Source organism: Neolamprologus multifasciatus, chromosome 14 (assembly GCF_963576455.1).
Source record: "Neolamprologus multifasciatus chromosome 14, fNeoMul1.2, whole genome shotgun sequence".
In the NCBI taxonomy this organism is placed as follows: domain Eukaryota; kingdom Metazoa; phylum Chordata; class Actinopteri; order Cichliformes; family Cichlidae; genus Neolamprologus; species Neolamprologus multifasciatus.
Window position 1 is genome coordinate 5581799 of NC_140452.1, and position 21295 is coordinate 5603093.

A 21295-nucleotide genomic window follows, 5' to 3' on the forward strand; every position below is an offset into this window, starting at 1 on the left:
CTTTTTCACTTTACACACACAGACATAACGAGATGAGCATTAAATGCTGGTAGGTGGATTTTTATCACATTTAAACAGAATTTCCAGTATTTCCGATCCTTGTTATCTCCTAAATATAACTGTATTAATTGTAGAGCTGCGAGTCAAGTCCAGCTCCCAATGAGAACCAACTGTAGTATTTTCCAGAGTGGTGAAATAATTCTCTGAGGGTATGTTTTTCTTCTCCATTGCGCTGAGAGTTGGCTTGTATCATCAGTTTGGGCTGAGTATGGTTGGTAAACCACACGTCTGAGAGTTGCGAAATATCCCACATTTGATTTTGGTATGAATTTGAAGACAAGCTGTTTGTAGCTTATTAGAAACTATGATCATGTTTGAACCAGTCACACTGTGAATCACTCCTTTGACGGTCCTCCTACATTACAAGTAGAAATGTGGAACTGACAGTCTCACTGGGAACAAATCATTGTTCCCTTTTTTTCTGTCATTTATTCAGTAACGCACTGAAAAGGGCTGTATGGTTTTGGTATGTGTATTATAGCAATTTGACTTCAAGGTGATGTGGGGGAACACAGCTGCCAGCCCTCAGTTAATATTTGACTCTGTAAGTGTGTAGGCACTGGCAGGAGAACAAACTAAAACAGTCTAATGAAGTCTTAGTGGAAGAAGGGCTAGGCATAAGTACAAACTTTTTCTCCCATGTTAAAGCTCCTCCAGCTGCCAGTGAGTGTGCAACACCTGTTCTCCAGGTCTGTGTATCAAACGCATCGGCGCAAAACCACACAACTAAGTGGTTGGTTTGTGACTCCAGCAGGAGCTTCGTCAGATGCATTTGCATTGTGAATTGCTGCTGTGACACATTGTCAGACAAACAGCTTGGACTCAGGCCACTCATCGAGGACCGGTGCTGTGGTGTTTGTCATCACTCCTCCTCTCTCTTTTTTTCTCCGCCCACTGCTTCGTCCATCTGGCAACGAGAAAGATTTTTAAAAAGAATAGTATAACAGAGGTTTGAAGACTTGTAAAATGTGTCAGGGCAGATAAGAAAGCTGACAAGAAAAACATGAGGAAAAAATAGAGAAGGAAAGGTGTGGACTAAGAGTAAAAGTGTGAATGTGATTCCAGGTTATTCCTGGCTCACGATGGGCCTTTTAAAGGTATGCATTATTATGTCTGTATACAGTTAAAACATAGAGTCTGGCTTCCTGATTAAACAGAAATATGTGGATTTTCTGGCTTTTTTTGGCTATTTGATTAACAAAATGGATTTTATGTCTGATCAAATTAAAAACTCCACTTTCAAAGAACTTCTTATAAGTCAAAATCCTGGTGGTTTTTCTTTGGTGGAAAGCCAAAACCTTTCCATCTTTTAGATGCAGGAGAATCTGTGAGTTGAGTAACATGTGACCCTGTGACCAGCTTATCTCATTAGCCAGGTCTTACTCAGAGACTTTGAAAGGAGTGCACCACGGTTGTTGTTTAGAATTTCTCACTCTATGCAGCTTGAGTTAAAATCTGATTTGTTACCAGTATTTTTGTTTTTCATCTATTAATTTGTCATCTTATTTCAAAAACAGAAGTATTGTTATCACCACCTTGAAAAAAATCACCTGAGAATTACACGAACAGCCTCCCAGTTTCTGTTTTGTATTCATTCAAGCGGTCATATTTAGGCCAGCATGCTGCCTCTATAAATGCCAAAACGAAGTGTTACTCCGTGTTCGTGGAGTTGCGCAGTGACTCATTTCATAGTGAAACTCGACTGCCCAGTTTGCTCACGCTCACCCTTGCTCTGTTATGTACGCTGTATGGATGGAGTTGTATTTCCTGTTTTGCCAGGTATGTTTGGACTGTTTGAACATGTTTACAAGAAAGTGTGCCTAAGAGTTATAGACATGCAAGTATGCAATTTCAAAAAGAAAAAAAAACTGCTCTTTGTATAACAAACACAGCAGTGAGCTCACCTTCAGTCTACTGAGATTGTAGAATAACCAGTAACTTTCTAAAAGAGGGAAAATGAAATCATAAAGGCTTTACTAAAGATCTAAACAAGAACAAAAAAAGACACCAATAACAGATCCACGTGGCCTTAATGTGTAATTATAGTTTCGGATAGATGGAGGACTGTTCCAACTGTTATATCAGCAGAGACAAGTGTACGTCTGGCTCACTCACTGTGAGTACAGCACGAGTGTACCAAAACACTTGAAAGTAACACTTTGGTCTAAAATTAACTAGCAGTCTCACCAAGTGGGTCACATACAAGAGGAGTGGTCCCCATATGGTTTGCCTTAATGCAAGGCCAGGTGTGACTCTGGGATTTTGTGACAAGCAATTTAAATTTTTAGGGTCTTTGGTTAGTAAATATCAGGAGATGACATAAAACTGATCACTTTTTATGAGAAAATCGCTTAAAGAATGAAAAGACGGTTAGGAGAAACTAATTTAAAAGCGGTGTGTCTTTCAGTGCCTTCAGCCCAAGGGCATCATTTGATGGGAGGAGTTAACTAATACTAACCTGATACCAAGCAAGTTAAAGAGGCATTTGGAAACCATATATCCCTTCTGAGAGAAACTGTGCCTGCTGTAAAAGGGCACAGGATCTGAACAATAAGCAGGAAGATGTGTTTGATATTGCGAAAGTGTTGCACAATAATGGCCCTTTTCCACTAGTATGTGCTCAATTTGACTCGACTCTGTCGGTTGTTTTCCATCACAATTGAGTATCACCAACTAATGTGTGTGGGGTCGTTATAGCAACACGGCCAGAAGTCCAGTTACGGGATTTGTATGCAACACAAGCACAACATAACGATGGAGGACTTGATGCTTGGTGTAAAGTTTTTTTTGTCAGACTCAGGGAACGTTCCCTTGTTGCGGATTCTCAAAAATGTAGGTCTTAATTTTTGTGAAGGAGTCACTCTCGTGATTCATCAAGTGATGCCATTGACTAGCCAATCAGTGGCATGCAGTCTGTTTACGTTACATTTTCAGATCCACACTTGGAACCCTGGTTGAGCAGATACTAAAAAAGTACCTGGTACCAAGCACTACCATCTATTGGAAAACCCTAAAAACTGAGCCAAGCTGAGCTAAGTAGGTACTAGTGGAAAGGCTATACGTGGTATGGGGAATAGTGCATCATGCTAGATCAGCGGTCCTCAACCCCCGGGCCTCGGACCGGTACCAGTTCATGAGTCGTTTGGTACCGGGCCGCGAGAGTTGAGGCTCAGGTGTGAAATGTATGGTTTTCAGAGTTTTTATCGTTTTTATCGTTAACTCTGTTTTCCTGGGTCTTTTCACGTGTGTTATGAATAAATCTTCTTTTTTTCGGTACCGGTACTACTTTTATTTTGTTGTATTTATCCGCGACACCTTAAAGGCCGGTCCGTGAAAATATTGTCGGGCATAAACCGGTCTGTGGCGCAAAAAAGGTTGGGGACCGCTGTGCTAGATGATGCATCATCGAGTGCCTTAATCGGTGCAATCAGAAGAACTGATAAAAATCCAGATGGCATTTTTTGCTGATGTGAGTAAAAGTGTGCTTTGATTTAAAATAAATAAATAAAACATGTTAATGTGCACTAGGAAATATATATGTAGAATATGATTAATGACAAAACAAGAGAACGTCATCTGCGTATAATCGTACCCTCTACCTTGATTTTAATTGATCCCCTTAAATGTATAGATGTGGAAGGACTGTATAGCTTCTACAAGTCCCAGCCTGATCCCTGCTACAACACATATCTTGGATTTGTTTGATGATTATGCATAGAAAAATAGCTACATGGGTGAAAAGATTTGAAGTCTGCCAACAGAACTTAATCTTAATCAATTTAAATAATATCCCCGGCAACTTTGTCAACCGCAGATTGGGGAGACAAACATCTCAGTGATTCAAAACTTTCAAGAAATCTGTTGAGTTAAAAAACCGTAACACCAGCTCCTTCTCATATCAAGGCTGGTTTTGTCCTTATCAGTTCTGTTGGTCTATTCACAGCAGAGTCAATGCAGAACAATTTGTAAGAAGAAAAAAAGGTTAATATAATGGCTGGAGGTTTCAGAGTCTGAAAATTTGCAGTCAACCTTTGAAAATGTACCCGAATGTGTGTGAAAACATAGAGGATCATATTTGCGGGGTTCCCCTGCACATTCCTCCTCCTTGTATTTTCCATGTATTTTCCTGTTAAACATTTCCAAGTCTGCTGCTACCCCCATCTTCTCTGAACGCCTTTTTGTGCCTGATCCTAGCAATTTTTCACCAGCCTGACCACAGACAGTGAAAACAGTCTAGAGTAAGAGACATGACTCAAGCTATATATACAGCTATATATAAGTTTAGCAAAATAATGGTTCTTCTTAATTTTAACGGAGAATGTTTCTGTTTTCTTTAGGTTACGAATCACATCTAGTTCGTTTTCACAATCCGGTATTCAAGGGTGGCAACTATAAATTTTTAGAAAGGAGTTAGAGGAGAGGGAGGAACAAGGGAGTGGTAGATGTGTTTTTAATTTCCTTTAGCATGCTGCTGCTGCTGTTGCTGCCTCTGTCTGCAAGCCCTGTGGCAGATTGAAGAAGTCTGGGTCAGGACAGGGTGCGGGGGTTGACAGTCACCCAAATGTAGCCGAAAAGATGTTGAGTGAGGACAGGAGAGAGATGTTTAAAAGAAACGTTTTCTTGACAGCAGCTAATTCTGCTAGCAAATGTCAACCCTCAGTCCTTACTGCTGTACTCACATTGCAATAGCAACAACTGTGTGTACAAGCGGTCACCTACCATGGTCTATAAACCTCATTCTTTCCACCAAAAGATTCATATCTAGTCATTTTCTTCCTTTTCCTGCCAACATCTGAACTTTAGATTGTTCTGCTTTCTGGCTGTTTATGGCTGTCAGATAGTACATATACTACCATGTATAATGCGTGCAGCACGTAAATGTGCTGTAAAAAGCTCACACTCTCTGTACTTTAGTGCACTCTGTTTTTAAAGAGCAGACTTGAGGTTTTCTATTGGACTGCATACGCCTGAGATCTTTTTTTTTTATTTTTACACCACAGTGACTGTAGAAAGTTACCCCATTATGGCCCCCACGCACACAAGGAATATACAGAGAAATAAAGGTTTTAATCCCAGCTGTTCATAAGGCCATTCACAACTCAAAACTTGAATATAATTAAAATAATGAAGCAATTTGAAGTAATGGCTCAGTCTTATAAAAGTAGTCAAGTCTTGCCTTCTCCTTTTAAAGTTCCTCATTGTGAAAATGTGTTTTAGTGTGTTTAGCAAGTTCGCTAAACTTGCGCATATAAAGTTTGAGCCCAGAGAATTTGAAGTATCCCAGTCTACCTCCGCCCCCGCAAGAAACTAGACCACGCTTCAGCTTCACAGCCAGTTAGAGCTCTCTCCTCTTTCTTTGGGTGAATGGAGAACCTGTAGGTGCTGTTAAAATTCATCCATACTCAGGAGAGGTCCAGGATGGTGCTAACATGGATCTTAACCATTCTACTGTGTGAGGTCCAGTGTTGGTCAAGTTACTTAAAAAAAGTAATCAGTAACTAATTACTGATTACTTCCCCCAAAAAGTAATCCCGTTACTTTACTGATTACTTATTTTCAAAAGTAATTAATTACTTAGTTACTTAGTTACTTTTTAAAAACACGATTTACAACCTGAATAGGTGATAAATAGATCTTTCCGCCCAATTCTACTTTTTCTGCATAATCATCATACAAAATGTAATCAAATGGAAAAGTCTCTTTTTAAAACTTGTTTTATTAGTTTTAATCTTTTAACTTTATGCATCAAGTAAAAATTAAATTATCTGCAACATTCACTGACTGGAAGAAATTTATTTAACATTTAAACCTATTTTCTGCACATTCCAGCAAATAAAAAAAATATTTTGTGTGTGTTTACACTCAGTCTTTCAAATAGATGCAAGTAAAACACAGCAGAAAATAAATAAAGTCAAAGACTAGCGGTCCTGTTGCTCTATTTTCACCTGTAAAGCAGGAGTGGGGTAGGCGGAGGGTTACCCTGGTGCAGGTGTGCCGCGGTCAGTGGAAGAATCCGCGAGTTTCTCTGTGAATTTCCCATTACGTCGTAGCTACTCGGTGCTTGCTCGGAAGTTTAGGGTTTTTTTTCGCTGTAAAAAGAAGTTTAATTCCCACGCACAGCGGACACTAATGTTTTTGTCACTTTTTATGGAATCAAACTCAAAGTAAGGTCAGTACTTCCACGCTTTAAACGCTGCACGCTCATACTCTCTCTGCACTCCATATATGATCCATTGTTGATCTGCACACAGCTGTTGTCACCAACGTGGCACTCGCTTACGTCACTGTCATGAGACATTCTCGCAAAAAAATCACGGTTTTAGTAACGCAGTAACGCAGCGTTCCTACGGGAAAGTAACGGTAATCTAATTACCGTTTTTGCAATAGTAATCCCTTACTTTACTCGTTACTTGAAAAAAGTAATCGGATTACAGTAACGTTACAAGTAACACGTTACTGCCCATCTCTGGTGAGGTCATTAGTAAAATGTATTTTAGAAACCTTAAAGACATCTATCAGTTCTGCTTGAGGCTGCATTTTAAGTGTAAGATATGTTCCACCACAAAAACAGTAATGATTTTAACAAGAGAATGGTAGGGCTCTCTTAGGGCTGTAAGTGTTGAGATTCACCTACAGCTTACAAATAAACTAATGCTTTCACGTTCTCCTGTATCACAGCTGTATGTGTGAAACTTGACTGTCTTTCTTTTATCTGTTTATATCTTACTCGGTGTTCTCACATTTACTGTATTTTAACGCAGCTGAATTCCCAGTAAACCTGTTCTCACATACATATTTTTTCTGTCCTTTTCGTGAGACAAGAGAACGACCATGAAATGTTTACTTTAACACGGCCCATTAACTACAGGGAAAAACACACTGGTGCCATTTACCAAGCGCTGTGCTGTTCTCTGGAACTTTCAGTTTACATTGTGGGAACATGTGAGACTGACATGAATTTGTCCTGAAATAGAAAAGTGATTTAAGGTTAAAGTCAGCTGATGCATGTGCATGTGCATGTGAGCGTTTGTGATAGGGACACTGCAGAGTGCATCTGTCATTGAAGTAGAGGTGACTACACCTTGAAGCTGCAACTTGACCGGGCGTGAGATGAATTTAAAGCCGGTGATTGTATGATCCAGGTTGGTATACTTGACTGACTTCATTTGTGAGGCTGATACACTCAGACGCAGGTATTGCTAATAAAATGATGAAAAGTTGCATACAGTAATCTCCAAATCCAGCAGCGGTTAAACGCTTTCTCTTGCTCTGAGATTAATTTGACCTTACAGTATTACACCCACAATAGGCCAAGCCATTCCCACACTTCATCGTGAACTAACCCACAATTGTGGTACAAACTGTCTGCAGAGATAATCCCAGAGGAGTCCATCATTTCACAGGCATCAGAGGAACCGGCAGGCACTATTACCTCTATCTCTGACCGCTATCTTTCAGCCCTGACATGCTTTCCCTCCACTAGCTGAGCTTATCTAGGCCATACAGCTACACAAATACTGGGTGGAGGCAGTCAAAGTTTTCAAAGAGATCAGACAAGAGGGACGGCTTTATTGTAAATCATATTGTTGTCACTGTCTTGATTTTCAAGTGTAGTGACATTTTTTTTTTAGTCTTATACAAAGTCTGACCCCCTCCCCTTAGGTAAGAGGAGACTAGAGGTAACCGAGGGGGGGAAATGATCTGCATCAGTTGGGCTTGTTTCTGAGAGCTCATGTGTTCCTTTGAGAGCTCACCAAGTTTTTGTGGAATAATGTCCTAACTGCCTCTTCTTTCAATGGTGCTATGGGGGGGTTGGGCTCAAAACAGTGAGAGTCTGAGTGGGAAAAAAAGTGAAAGAGAGAGAAAGACTAGCTGGATTTATCTCAGAGGCCTTCTTTGTTTGACTACACTGTAACCCCATCTCACAAACACCCACCCCTTGACCCTGTGCTCTTTTGCTATTGTCAATATGGAGCAGGCTGCAGAAAAGAGGACACCAGTGTCACTTCTCATTAATCAGCAAAACTGACAGGGATGGCACTCAGGGTACTCTTTAATCTTGAAAACAAGGCGTGTTTACCCGCAGAGCACTTTTGTTCACGTTGAGTCAATTTCCTTCTTTAGTGCAAACATTAAAATTGTTCTGCTTTCCAGCAGGTTTCTGGCTATTTATGGTTGTCTGTCTATTTTTATTTATTTATTTTTTCCATGGCCATTCACCAGCCACCATTGTTTTTTTTTTTTTTTTGGTTTTTGTTTTGCCAAATTGTGGAAACATGGATTGGTCTGTATTTTTTTTTTCTTCTAGAAAATCTTGGGTTGCCAAATCCAGCTCTTAGCCTTAAAACCCTGATTTGGCTCATTTTTGTGCCTGCACTGATTAAATAATCTGTTTTTTGAGAGAAGTGCATGAAGGAGTGGGCTTTAGGAATTTTTTGATTGAAGCTTAACCCGAGCTTGACCGTTGCTGATCTGGTCACTGGAAATATTGTGATGAACCCTTAATTTGAGTGCTTGGCCACTGTGGTCAGGAGGCTGTTGAATGAGGGCTTGCATCTGTTTACATCAGCCCCACAATATCCACCTCAGAGATGGTGTTTGTGAGACTGCGTGCACTTCAGGGACTCGAGAACAAGCCCCGGCCACTCTGACTGCCCTCTGAAGAAGATAATTTACTTATGGTGATCAATAATCATCAAATAAGAATCAATACAGGACTCTCATCAGGGTTTTTTTTTGATTGCGCTGACTGCCGCTGGTGGAAATCTTATACACGATGAGAGCAGTTCTTTCCTGCCAGATATAGTGTTTCTATAAAAGCAAAGCTTCCAGAGGAAAACCACGACTCTGTCCCAGCAGTTTGACACATCTTCTCTTCTCCCTGCTGGAGGCTATCTTCCTGAAGCATCATCATCATTTAGCCTCATTAGTCTGTCACTGCCCTGATTTGGTTACAGGAAGAACCTTGAAATAACCAGCAGAACACACATAGACACACTGAGGCATCACCACTATCCTGCTCCTGCCTCCTCTTTGAAAGCACTGTTGTAGAAAGATATCTAAGACAAGCTTATGAACAAGTTTGAGAAAAATAATCATGTTTTCTTTTGCCATAAGTGTTATATCCAGCTGCAGGCCGACCTGAGGTGGGGGTTTAACACAGAGAGAAACTCAGGAGTTTATTTACCTTTCCACCATTAAAAGAAAGTAACGTCGATACACCAGGCGGAGAGGTAACCTTTCATATGCTCGGTTTCTTTTTTACTTTTTGTTTCAAATTTTTTGTAGTTGAGGTCCTGGTAAAGGGAGGATTATACACAGTCGCAAATAGCTGTAGATGAGCAGTCATTCCTGTTGTATTTCTTTGAAGTCCACTTGACATAAAGGGCAGATGTTTAGATGGTGCATAGTTGTGTAGTTGCTTCATAAACGAGTCTGTGGTTTTACAAAAAAGTGGCGCTAAATTGGACATTCGCATGGAGTCTCGCACTCACCATCTGAAATGTGCATCACTATGAAACAAGCAGAGCCACGGACGCAACTACCAAAACTTCCACTCATGATGATATCTGGAATATTTCAGTTTTCTGGAGGTAGTGTTTTCTGTACAGGGAAATAAATAAATGTAAAGTCATTATTCATTCAAAGATACTTTGTAAAAATAAGGAAATAAGACCCAATATTCAGTAACACCCTTCTGCATTTTAAGAAGTATGGGGAAATTAGACCTGCTTGCTTTCTTGGGGAGAGTCACATGGGAAAATAAGTACCGGTAGCAAATAAATATTAAATATGAAGCTAAAGCTATTTTTGTTTGTTTAAGGGATGAGAGAAAAATGATGGCGTTAGTAGAATAATTGCACCCTAATCCCAATCAGATGGCAGTGTTACAGGTTCATAAGCAGTCAAGAGAACTGACATAGTGATGCTGCAAAAATTTGGAAACAGCGGCACAAATCACAGATGTGTATTTGCTGCACATCACGGTCTTTCTCCTCCTGCTAACCTAAGTTGTTGAAGGGGAAACGCTAATGCTAATCAGCATTGTGCTAGACAGATTGAATATGACAGATGGATTTGCAGTAATTGAAACACCGTCACGATCTGCCTTCAGAGCTGTCGTCTTTTTGACAGGTGAACAAACATGAACATTATTCCCAATTAGAAAGTCATGTGTCACTGACAGTGTGCAGTGTCAGGCGTGCCTCGACAACAGTCTCTCCATAATGCGTGATCATTATTTTAGTATTCCGTCAGTAATGATTAACTACAGCACTGAAGTCTTTGTCAGTGTCCAGGTCTTATTCGGAAATGTTTAATTAAACTGGTACCTTCTTTTTTCAGTTGTTTTGATAACAAAGCAGAACTCAAGATGCATAGAATTCTATTTATTTCAGATGATCTGTGGCTTGTAATGTAATTCATCAGCATGCATTAGTTTGGGTAGTTGCACGTTCAATCACTCACTGCAGAAATGTAAATGCAGTGATTTAATAGAGGGTGCTTTTGGAGTTTGGAGATTTGTATTTGATTAGCTTGCCTGTTTTTCACCTCTCCACCAAATTTCACTTGGCCCTGCCTCGGTTTGGACCCAGGAACTGCCAAACCAGTCCATCAAAGCCCCTTTTGGGCTTCTTTTATGGTCAGGTTTCTGGAGGGATGTGCCAAGTGTGGTTCAAGGGAGAGGGGGAGTTTTGCCTGATGTTTGGAGGATGTGTTAACCCTTTTTAAGCAGTTTGAGAGTTAGTTCATTCTCTTAAAATGGAGGTAGATATCTTTTTCCAATATTGAGTTATTGCAGTTCTCTTAAACTAAGCACTGCTAAAATTAGTTCAGTACTTTATTGTAAGTTAATTGTAATTTCCTGGAGTGGGTGGAGCTACTGACTATAAAGGCAGCAGTCTTGAGTTTCAGCAGGTCTCAAGATGTCCTGCCAAAGGTTGTGTTGAAAAGGGTATAACGTAGCGCATAATTGTTTTTTGACTGTCATATTCAGTTTTGGTTGTATTAAAGCCACTTTATTTCTGCCTCTACTGCTCAGCCATCCCTCATACAAACCTCCTGAGCGACATGTGAATTTGTCTACAGTGACTGATTTATAAAGTGAAATCCGGGCTTTGTTAAACCTGCAGTGGAGGAAGTACAAAGTACTGTTAAAACCTCATTCAATACTCATCATGAGATAATGAAACAAAAAGAAATAATTTATTTAAATAGCAGTTGAAATACACAGTTAATCTCTACACCGTTATATTTAACTGCTGAAGCAAAATGCCACTGATTTACTGAATGAATGTTAAACTTTAGATGTACCTTAATATAACATAGGATAAACACTACAGTGAACACTCAAGCCTGTGCTGTCTGTGTGAGTCAAAGAATTTTCCTTGTGTGCGCCTTTGAATTAATCAGTGAAAAGCTGCAGTAACCCTCAGTTTTTCCCCTGAGACCTCTCTGTGGGAGCTGCAACAGCTGTGAAGGTGTAAGGCACCCCTAGGACCTGTCGCCACAGCTGCAGCGCCACAACACACACACGCTGTCTCACACTGCACGTCCATGAAGGCCAAGGGCTGCAGTCGGCCTCCTTTATTGTCTGTCTTCTGTAAGTTTTTGCATTGGGAGTGTCTGATTTAATACGGCATCCTTTCTAAGATAGCCCAATCTTTGCTAATGAACGTGCTTAATGTGCTCCTCAGCATCTTTTTTTATCTAGGTGGGAATTTCCCATGTTTGAATTGTGCATAATGTGCTGTGATCAAAGAGGCTCTGGAACGATGGCTAAAATTAAAAACAGAACCAGATCCTGATATGTGGTCTCTTTATTGGAATGTTTGTGTGTGTTCGGGTATGCAGGGGGAAAAACCTAAGTGGGTAAAGATAGATATTATCCTTACACAAATTAATCTGTTTCAGTATGTTTTGCGATGGAAAGCTATTTTTAGTTCCATGGTGGAGTTTCAGCCTGTATCTTCCCTTTACAGCAGAGAAACATGTGTAAGTCTTGTCAGGAATTTGCCTTCTGGCCTGAGTTTGGATGAAAGAATCTGTGATCTTGTGTCTGATCTGCACGTCACTGCACAGAGATGCATCAGGCAGTTTGTTTGACAGTCAGACAAAACAGGGCCCAGGTCTCCACCAGATACAAAAAGGTAGCTGGCTGACAAGATCTAGATGGTAATCGATGCTCCCACCAACGCAGATGATATGCCTTGAAGAGCTGAAAGAATGACTGCATGATGAGAAAATGTCTGTGTGGTGAAAAAATTCCTTTTTCATGAGATGAGCACTGAACATGCAGGCTGGTCTCTCTAAAAAGCCATTTTCATTTTATTGCTAAAAGTGAAGGTAACATTATAGTACATATACAGGGTTTCTCTTTGCTCAGGTGTCTTGGCTGTTAAACAGAAATGTCTGTTATGCTTGGGTAAATAAAATCCCAATCACCAAAACTAGTTGTCATATTATTGCAATGTGTGGCTGTAACTAAAACCTCTCTTCTCTGTGCGGGAACACCGTGATCAGTGGGCTAAAGATTGCAGTTACATGGTTAGGAAGAAAGAAGGCAGAAAAGGTCAGTTTCTGTTGTTGCTTTGGAAGTAAAGTAGAAATGTAAACCAACACAATCTCATATTAGTTTGCTGAGTGTGGCTGATACTAGCAGCATGTGAGGCCATCTCTACCCCACAGAGGTTTTTGGTTCTGTCTTGTGTGGTTAAGTATTCAAAATTATCCCCTAGCGTCTGTCCCTGATCATGTTACCTCAACCTTGATGGAAAATGTCAAGAGGTCATGGAAAAGTGTGAAGGAGCATCGATAAAGAAGAAAAGAAAGGCGATGCAGAGAGCCAGGTGGCACTTACACTAGGCTCCTTAATGGTGTGAACGTGAATGTCTACCATATTGAAACAGCAATTTCCAGAAGATATATATATATATATACACTCATTGTCTTACTGCAAAATTTATGTCACTCAGATCAAAGCAGAGCCTAGCGGCAGAAGAAAGTATAATCAAGGCTTTGTGTATTTGTTATGAAGTCTTGATTTATCACTATGTATTATGGGACAGCCATATTTTTTATTTATGTATTATATTTTAATAAAAAATGGTCCAGTATATCCTCTGCTGAATGAGTTCATTTGAAAAAATAAGCGAAACATCTTTACTTAGTGTTTGAGGGGTTTGACCAGCTCTTATTATGGCTGCAGCACAGATACGTCAGGGTCATTTCACTTAGTTACCGACCTTCCTAAGCACAATTATTTGACTGTTTTCCCATAGCCTGCCAAGTACTACAATAACACAGTAGTTCACAGGGACATCCCCAGTTTAACTTTCCATGTCAATATGTCCATGTCAACATCACAGAGCGATAAGCGCATAAAAGCTGTGTAGCATTTTAAAATCAAAAGTCGACTGCTGTTGTGTATGAATAAAATAAGACAATTTTGCTTGGGCAGCTATTTTCATCTGCTAGTGGATGGCGAGAGCATCAGGTTTGAATGTCTAGTCGACTAGTCTCGCACATCCCTGCAGTAAACTTCTAATGAGGAAGTAAGATTTAACTGTCAAACTTTTCTGCTCTTTATCAGTAGTTATTTTGTCACCAAGTTCAAACACTGTAGATCAGATGTCAATGTGCCATATGATTGCATTAGCAATAAATTTAATAACACTCTATACTAACTTTCTAGAATTATATTTGTTCGCAGATGTTTGCAGCTATCAGCGAATAGTTATCAGCTATTTTGAAACAAAAAAAAAGACACTTTTTATCCATAACAAGAACTCCATAACAGCAAATGAACTGTACAACAGAAAATGCAAATGCTATTTATGGTCTCCTCACAACAACGATAAGAAAAATAAACTGGGCCTATGGCATGTTTGTTAATACAGGGATACACATGTTAATGTGATCTCTGGTCTCCCACTCAGAGACACAGGTCTCCAAGTGTCCAGCATTCAGACGGCTACCTGAGGACACTCTTCATGTGAGAGAAAATCTGCTCACACAGATATGTAGAGCCAAATACTGTCAATAAGGCCTCTGCAATGTTCTGAAGACAGTTAAAATTGTCAGGTAGTGATGTCCAGCAGGTGAAAATGCAGCTCCATGAACACGCACAGCTGTGGATTCCAGCTGCTTCATAGTTCTGCAAACTTTGACCCCTACAGAGTCGAGGTTTTCAGTTCAATCAGCTGCATTTCGATGTCGCATTAACTCAGCCAGTTAATGCGAGACAAATCCAGCTGCTCATTAAAGCTTTCTGGTTTGATCAGTCTCGAGTCTACAGATGTATCAGTGTATTTCTTTTGGTGCTGATGCTGCACTGAGCAGACAGCTCCTGAAGCATTTGAAGTGTCGCAATGTGGAAATTTCAACATCGCTTTAAAAAAACTGCTAGCTAGCAACGTCCCTCTCACCGGTAGGATAAGTTATTTTTAGCCAATTACAAGTCGAATCTGGTAGTTGGGGTTGTTAGCTAAGATACCGTCATTAAGAAGCGGCACAACTAATGTGTCTATGCAAGCTCATTTGCGATGTGCACCGCTGGCCCGGCCATTAATTTTTTAAATGCACCTTCTCAGATTAATTCACTGCGTGCCGTGCCCAGGGATGGACTGGGACAAAAAATCGGCCCGGGCATTTTGACTAGAGACCAGCCCACCAGGTGTTAAAGCCATAAAGCCTTTGAATAAAAACAAACACTGCTGTGACAGTGATGTACACTGTCTTGTTGGTATATGTATGATTTCTATACCTCTTATGTCAGATAAAAACTTTGGTTGTAAGATTCAGATAATTATTTATTAAAAGCTAGACATTTTAATTGAGAATAAGAAAGAAACACATTTCTTTGTGCCCCCCTTTCCCTGTTAATGCCCTACCTGGCCTAACCTAACCCGCCCCTGCACAGTTACCACCTGTCAGCTACTTAGAAAAGGATCCTGGTGTTATTTGTCTCTCAGAAACAGTTCATAACTTCATTTCAACTCACTCATGTCACCTAAAAGGTAAACCTGTTTCTCCATCACCTGTTCAGCCCTGATGATTCAGTAAGGACATCTCCTGGTTTCATCTTCATGTTCCCCTCTCACCAGATAACCAAACCGATATCATGACCAGCAGCTTTACAGCTGTGGCTCCAGCAAACATCAGCTGATACTAGAAATTAATATTAAAAAAATTCTAACAACAGTTTAGCACGTTTAGCACGACATCCGCTGGTTTTCTGTTTCTGGTGCAAAGTGGGCGATAAACAAACAAGAGAGAAAAGCCGATCAGCTGATCATTGATTAGTTTCATGATTGATGTAGAAACAGGAAAGGGAGGGGGAGAGAATGAGAGAAGAAGAGGCAGCTGACAGCATAAAGACACAGAATAAATCCAGCTTTGTGTCTTTTTCCATTGTAGCTGAAGTCCGGGACAAACTGTGTTCCTTTTTAGCTCAATACGAAACGCGTAATATTTTCTCTGAATACAGGACGATTCCGGTTTTTACGGGATGGTTGGCAACTCTACTAACTAACCTTATGAATAAAATAAAGTTCACTATCAGTAACATCATAGCAGACCCCTGCTATAGATATAAAAGCCAAGCTCAAGAGTTTGATGTATGGCTTTTAAGTCCACCAAAGATTGTGTCCTTCACGACCATCCTTATAAAATGCCAGGAATTTGCCAGGCTGAATTATGTTATGGGAACAAAAACAAGTAACAGGAAGTCTGCTGATGTGTGCACTTTTCTGCCACTTAGCTTTTTCAACAGTTTAGAGGCCATGCAGTCATGCTTCGGTGCTCATGTAGAAATTGTTGTTAGAGATGGACAGACTATATAGTCCTCAGTGGAAGGAAAAAAACATGTCTTAGTATAGTAAAATAATAAAATAACAGGATCAACTCCAGTGCCTTTAAAGATCTTCAGCTTTGGAGAGTGGAACCAGCTGATGGACATGTTATCTACATTACCGTGCTGCGCCTTTATTATTTACTGCTCTGCTCTCGGGTTGTGTGTCCTGATTGCCTGCAACCGCCTACACTGTACATCTTCTCGCTGTTGCACCTTTACGTTCCTATAGCAACCAGCACCAGCATAGCGATTAAACATCTACAGCAACATTTCCAAGTGGTTTTGGTAAAAAGGAGCCCCGTGTATTACACATGACTTCATCGCTTATTTTCCTCCTGTGTTGCCCAGACTTTAAGCCCACAGTCTGTGGACTTCATTCACTTCTTAGACATTAAGAAATGTCTGATTTGGAGTTTATTTTTTTAAACCTGCATGTGATCACTTAGCCTGATTGTTGATGTTAGGGTAATTGATGCCAGATAAGAGTTGCCCTGGTTTTGTGTTTAAGTTTATTTCATGATTTAACATTATGGAAAGAAAGACTAATAGAGTTTGGGTGTTTTTAACGTAAAATGCTTTGAGTAAATGGTCACAGCCTGAATCTATTGATGGATTGCCATGATGTGATGTGAGCTGAGTCATACCCTGCTTGTGTCAAATAATGCAAACTGAGCACGCTTACACTGCAAATACATATGGGTACATTTGCATGGGAGGCTCATCAGTCTCAGATGCGTATTGATTAAATGCTGATTGATCAGCCCAGCTCTCACCCTGATGTATTTGTCGTATGCAGTGATATCTTTTTAAGACAGTGGGACAGAGCCATACATCATTATCGTGTGACACATAGAAGAAGGAAGCAAACCAGGCTCCCTTTTTTTTTTTTTTGCCTTTTTTTCCACCCACGGCTTCATTTTAATGTGAATTAATTAAAGCGGAGGAAGACAAGAGGGGTCATGCATGGGAACAGAGATGTAAAAGGGAAGCTGCTATGTCTCCCCCTCCCAAGCATTAGAGTGTGAATGGGGCTGTCCACCCTCTCTGTAGGGGGCCTCCCTGTCCTGAAACATGTGAGCTCATTACACATTTCAAGCTCCTGTTTGATATGTAAACATGCAAACGTACACACAATATTCTGGAATCTAGATATTAGATCTAGATATTTTACAGTGTATGAGCAATGTAGATGATGGCACTGACTGGGAAAAGCCTAAAAGTCTAAAAAGTATTTCCTTTTAGCTATAGCTAAGCTAAATAATTGCTTGCTAACTGACAAAATAAGCAATTCCAACTTCCTCAAAGTGGCATTAAACCACCAGAAATGTTGAATTACATCTAGTTACATACTTTCAAACAATATTTATCGCCATAAGGAAAAATGCATGTAAAACACATCGATTAATTAAAGAAACCAGTAGGATACAAAAGAAATGAATATCTTTATGCTTTAACAAAAAACTTGATTTCACCTTATTAATTTTATTTTATATTAAAGTTATTATATATTGGGTATTTTTAGGTAATCTGTTAATTTCTGCAGTGAGAGGCTAGTGTGGGGAAAAATTTATGCACATTATCTGATGCACAGGTGTGGAAAAAGAGCAGCGATGTGCACAGACACTGATGATGTTTCAGTGTCAGTAAAAACGTCAGTTGGCTTAACTCTGAAGGAACACTGACGCAGCAAAATTGCATCAGTGTTAATCCCATCTTAATCACGACATAATACTAATGACGGTGCAGGCTTACACACACACACACACACACACGCACACGCACTCTTTTAATGCCATCAGTGGTTGCTGCACATCTTCTGCAGGTAAAATTTCTCATTCTTCTCTGAAACGTCCTTAGCAGAATTTATTTATTTATAGCTTCACACTGAAGTCTGTATCCCACTGTCCTGAAAACATAACATATGCACACAGACGTACACACAGGGGGATCAGGCCTGTTCTGGCAGCAGTCACAGAAGCAGACAGTGACTCCACTGCTGTTCGTGCAGATATACAAAACTAAAGCCTCGGTCAACAGGGACCTGTGAACACCTGCTCTTAGCTCAGCTCTGCTCTCTGCCGCACGTGAAGGGTTAGTGGTGTGAACATGTGGTGCTTGTGGGGGCCACCGAGGTCATTTGTCTTCATCCATGGTATTCATTGGATTTTCTGAACTTCTACGGCAGCGTGCTCTGCTCTGACACAGCCATTCATCAGGACCACTGGACCACACAATGCAGCAGAGCCATCTCCTTTCACTAACGTGTTTTGTGGCATGCAGGTGGTTTATAAGAGGACTGGACGTATGCGATTCCCATGACTGCTTCATTAAGCTGTGGAAAAGTTTTAGACATAAATGGGCTTTTTTATGTACTATTTTTAAAGTGTGTTAGAAATAAGTGACAGTCGAAATGTGTGTTTGTGTTTGTGTAGGTCCCTGCTACTTGTCCTCTGATAATGTCTCTGACTGTACTATGCCACTCTCAATAGGTCCATTTACTGTGTAACAAGAAAGCATTAAATGCTCCCTTCCATGTGAGCATGTACAGAGCCTGAGGCAGAAAGCCTGCTTTAACAAAGAAAGTTTAAAAAGCCCCCACAGTGGTTGGGTCTTGATGCAGCAATGTCATCATATTTGTTTCCCTGCTGTGATGCAGCTCATATGTTTTGCAGCTCTCCTCAAACTTTACATAAAATTTCATGTAATTTACTGCAGTAAAAAGTGAGATTACTTTTGAAAAACGAATAAAGCGTTAACTCCGTTCCCTGAAACATTCTGACAACAGTACAACTTTGTCAGATGAAGAAGATGATGCTCTTTTGTTGTCTTTAAGTTTTCCAAATATTCACTCCTTTGTTTATTTCACATGGATGTGTTTTTTAAGTTAAAAATGGAATTTAAAAGGTTAATAAATCTGCTGTTTTTCCAGTTGTGAATAAAATTGATGTGAATAGTTGCGTACGTGTAGGCGTACTCAGTAAACATAGAGCTAGTTTTCATTCTATGCTTCTGCATAGATGTTAGGGAGAGTGTTTTCTTGATTTTACTGCTATAATGTGTCCTTCAGAGAGAGAGGGAGGGTGCACGCCTGGGTGTGTGTGTGTACAGTGTCTTACACTGACAGGCAGGTGTAATTACTTTCAGGGGTCTGTGCGGTGCAAAGTCTTCCATGGTTGGGAAGTTTTCATTTTAGTTTAATTTCATTTTCAGTGCGGTGGAGTGGAGCCTGAGCCTTAAATCTGTGCTGACGCTGCTAGCTTTAAGGACCCTCACTGTTGTAGTAAAATAGATGCTCATGCAATCACTGACCCTGCTCCACCCCTGCTCTCCCCCACTACCAAAGACAGTATGATTACGCTTTGTGCGGCAGGATAAGTGGACTCTGATTGATCATTATTGATCAGAACTGTATTTGCCAGACAGTAATGGGCCTGCCCCTCAGGACATTATGTCTGCTGCTTCTCTGGCCCCCCTTCTCCCCTATCTTTATGTCCTACTTCAAGGGCCCTCCTTCTCATTGTTTAGCCTCTAATCACAGAGCACTAAGCTCCTTCACTTTGCCTCCACTTATCTTCTGTGTTTCCATCTATGTTTAAGACAGAGGTTGAGGATGGCGGTGGATTGTGAAGTTAATCAAGTCAGGGAGCACGTGTGTTTGTTTCTCTTTACGGCTCGCTCTGTGCAGATCAAGAACTTTTTCCAGGAAGAATTTTGCAAAGCCTACTTTAAATGATGTTTTTAAATGTATTTGCATACCTGCTTGCTTGTGTGTATACAAACTTCTTTGAAGACTGCATCATGGTTGCTGGCAGTCACTAGGTGAAATCGGTCGGTGCTGCACCTGAAACCTCATTGTGATGCTTTGGTCTCTTTGCTGTAGCGAATGAGACTGACCTGTCTGCAAACACTCAACGATAAAGTAGCTTTAAAACTTTGAAGAGTTCACCTTCAAATTAAAAGTGTGCCTTTTGAACCATGTTGGTTTCACTGCTGAGGCACCACTTTTACTTCAGAATCTTTGCTTCTGGTTTATGTTACACGCTTTCAGTTTCACTACTGCTGAGGGAGCAGATGGTGGTAAGTGTTTGCAGGCAAGTTGGTGCCTTCCACCAGGTGACCGAGGCAGTCTACTATCAACCAAAGCAGACACAAGGAGGGTTTGGGAACAGCACCATATTTCCAGCCAGCAACCTTCAGCAAGCATGTCACTGACCAGTCTCCAGGCCTGTGTGACTAAGACATACATCACAAAATGTTATAGTTCAGTGATAACTGTAAAAATCTGAATTATATACTTTTCAGCTTTAAGCCAGAATTAATCATTAAAACACTAAAAGAAGTGGAGACTTGACCCCTCTTCCTTTTGACAAAGCCGAGCAGTAAGTGCCTTCAAGATTGAAAGTATAAACTTAACTAAATAGAAAAAAGAAACTGTTCCATGGGACGCATATGTCCAATAAAAGCAAGTATTTTCATTAGCATGCAAATATAGCTGATATATTGTCTTAGTTTTCTTTTTTTCCTCACTCCTCCGTGTTGTATCCCTGATGCAGGGCTCTGTACTTGGGAACATTTTTCCATTTAGCTGTATAAATCTGATTATATGTGGGGAAAAAAATCACAAACTGCGCTGTTCTTTTCTGCAAAACAATCATCCAACATAATTTCCCCTCCTCTATCCAAGAAGTCAATTACAAACATGGGTTCATTAAACAATGGTTTCACTTTAAGTAATAATTTTTTATTGTACCATACGACTGGTTGTGGAGTCTGCCAGCTTGTTTACAATACAGATAGACCCCCCTGAGCCCCTTTGTTCGTACTCCTCACAAACAATAGACGATGTCTGTGTGAATGCTCTGATGAGCGTGGAACTGATTACAGCTACACATGCACACATTATCAGTACCACACACAGATTATACGACATGCAAAAAGATGAAGACATCGTGCCACATTTTATTCCACAAGTTAGGCTCACCTGTTTGGCATTATAAAAGAAACTTTACAATTATGTAACACCGAACAGAAGTTGGTATCATTTTTTAATAAGATGTTTGTGCCTTGTCTGTACAGAGTGAAAAACCGGGCCGCCTCTGCCTGCACAGTGACGTCAGACGTCACCACAAGCTTCGCCTGCACAGCTGAGGGCAAAAAAGGTAAAATTAGCATGAATGGTGATGGATATCTGCATTAATCTTTTATAATGTTGATTCTTGAGCTAAACGTTCATGAGCCATCTGAAACAGTTTACTTTGGGACCTGAAGAGGCGGAGTTTTGGACCCAGATTACTCCGCAAAGCTCCTCTCTACGGCAGCCGTAATGCTCTGACAATCCATCAAGCAGTGCGGCTTACCAGAGTTGTACTAAAACATTTTTTA

The 21295-nt window shown here is 40.3% G+C and overlaps 1 protein-coding gene across 1 annotated transcript in view; it reads left to right on the plus strand.

The window, feature by feature from the left end:
• Window positions 1-21295, plus strand: part of sipa1l3 (signal-induced proliferation-associated 1 like 3) — a 92686-nt gene that overhangs the window by 26661 nt on the left and 44730 nt on the right. Inside the window, exon 2 of the mRNA XM_085184859.1 lies at window positions 20990-21072. The gene's annotated coding sequence lies outside the window, so the exon portion shown is untranslated. The remainder of the gene's footprint in view (window positions 1-20989; window positions 21073-21295) is intronic.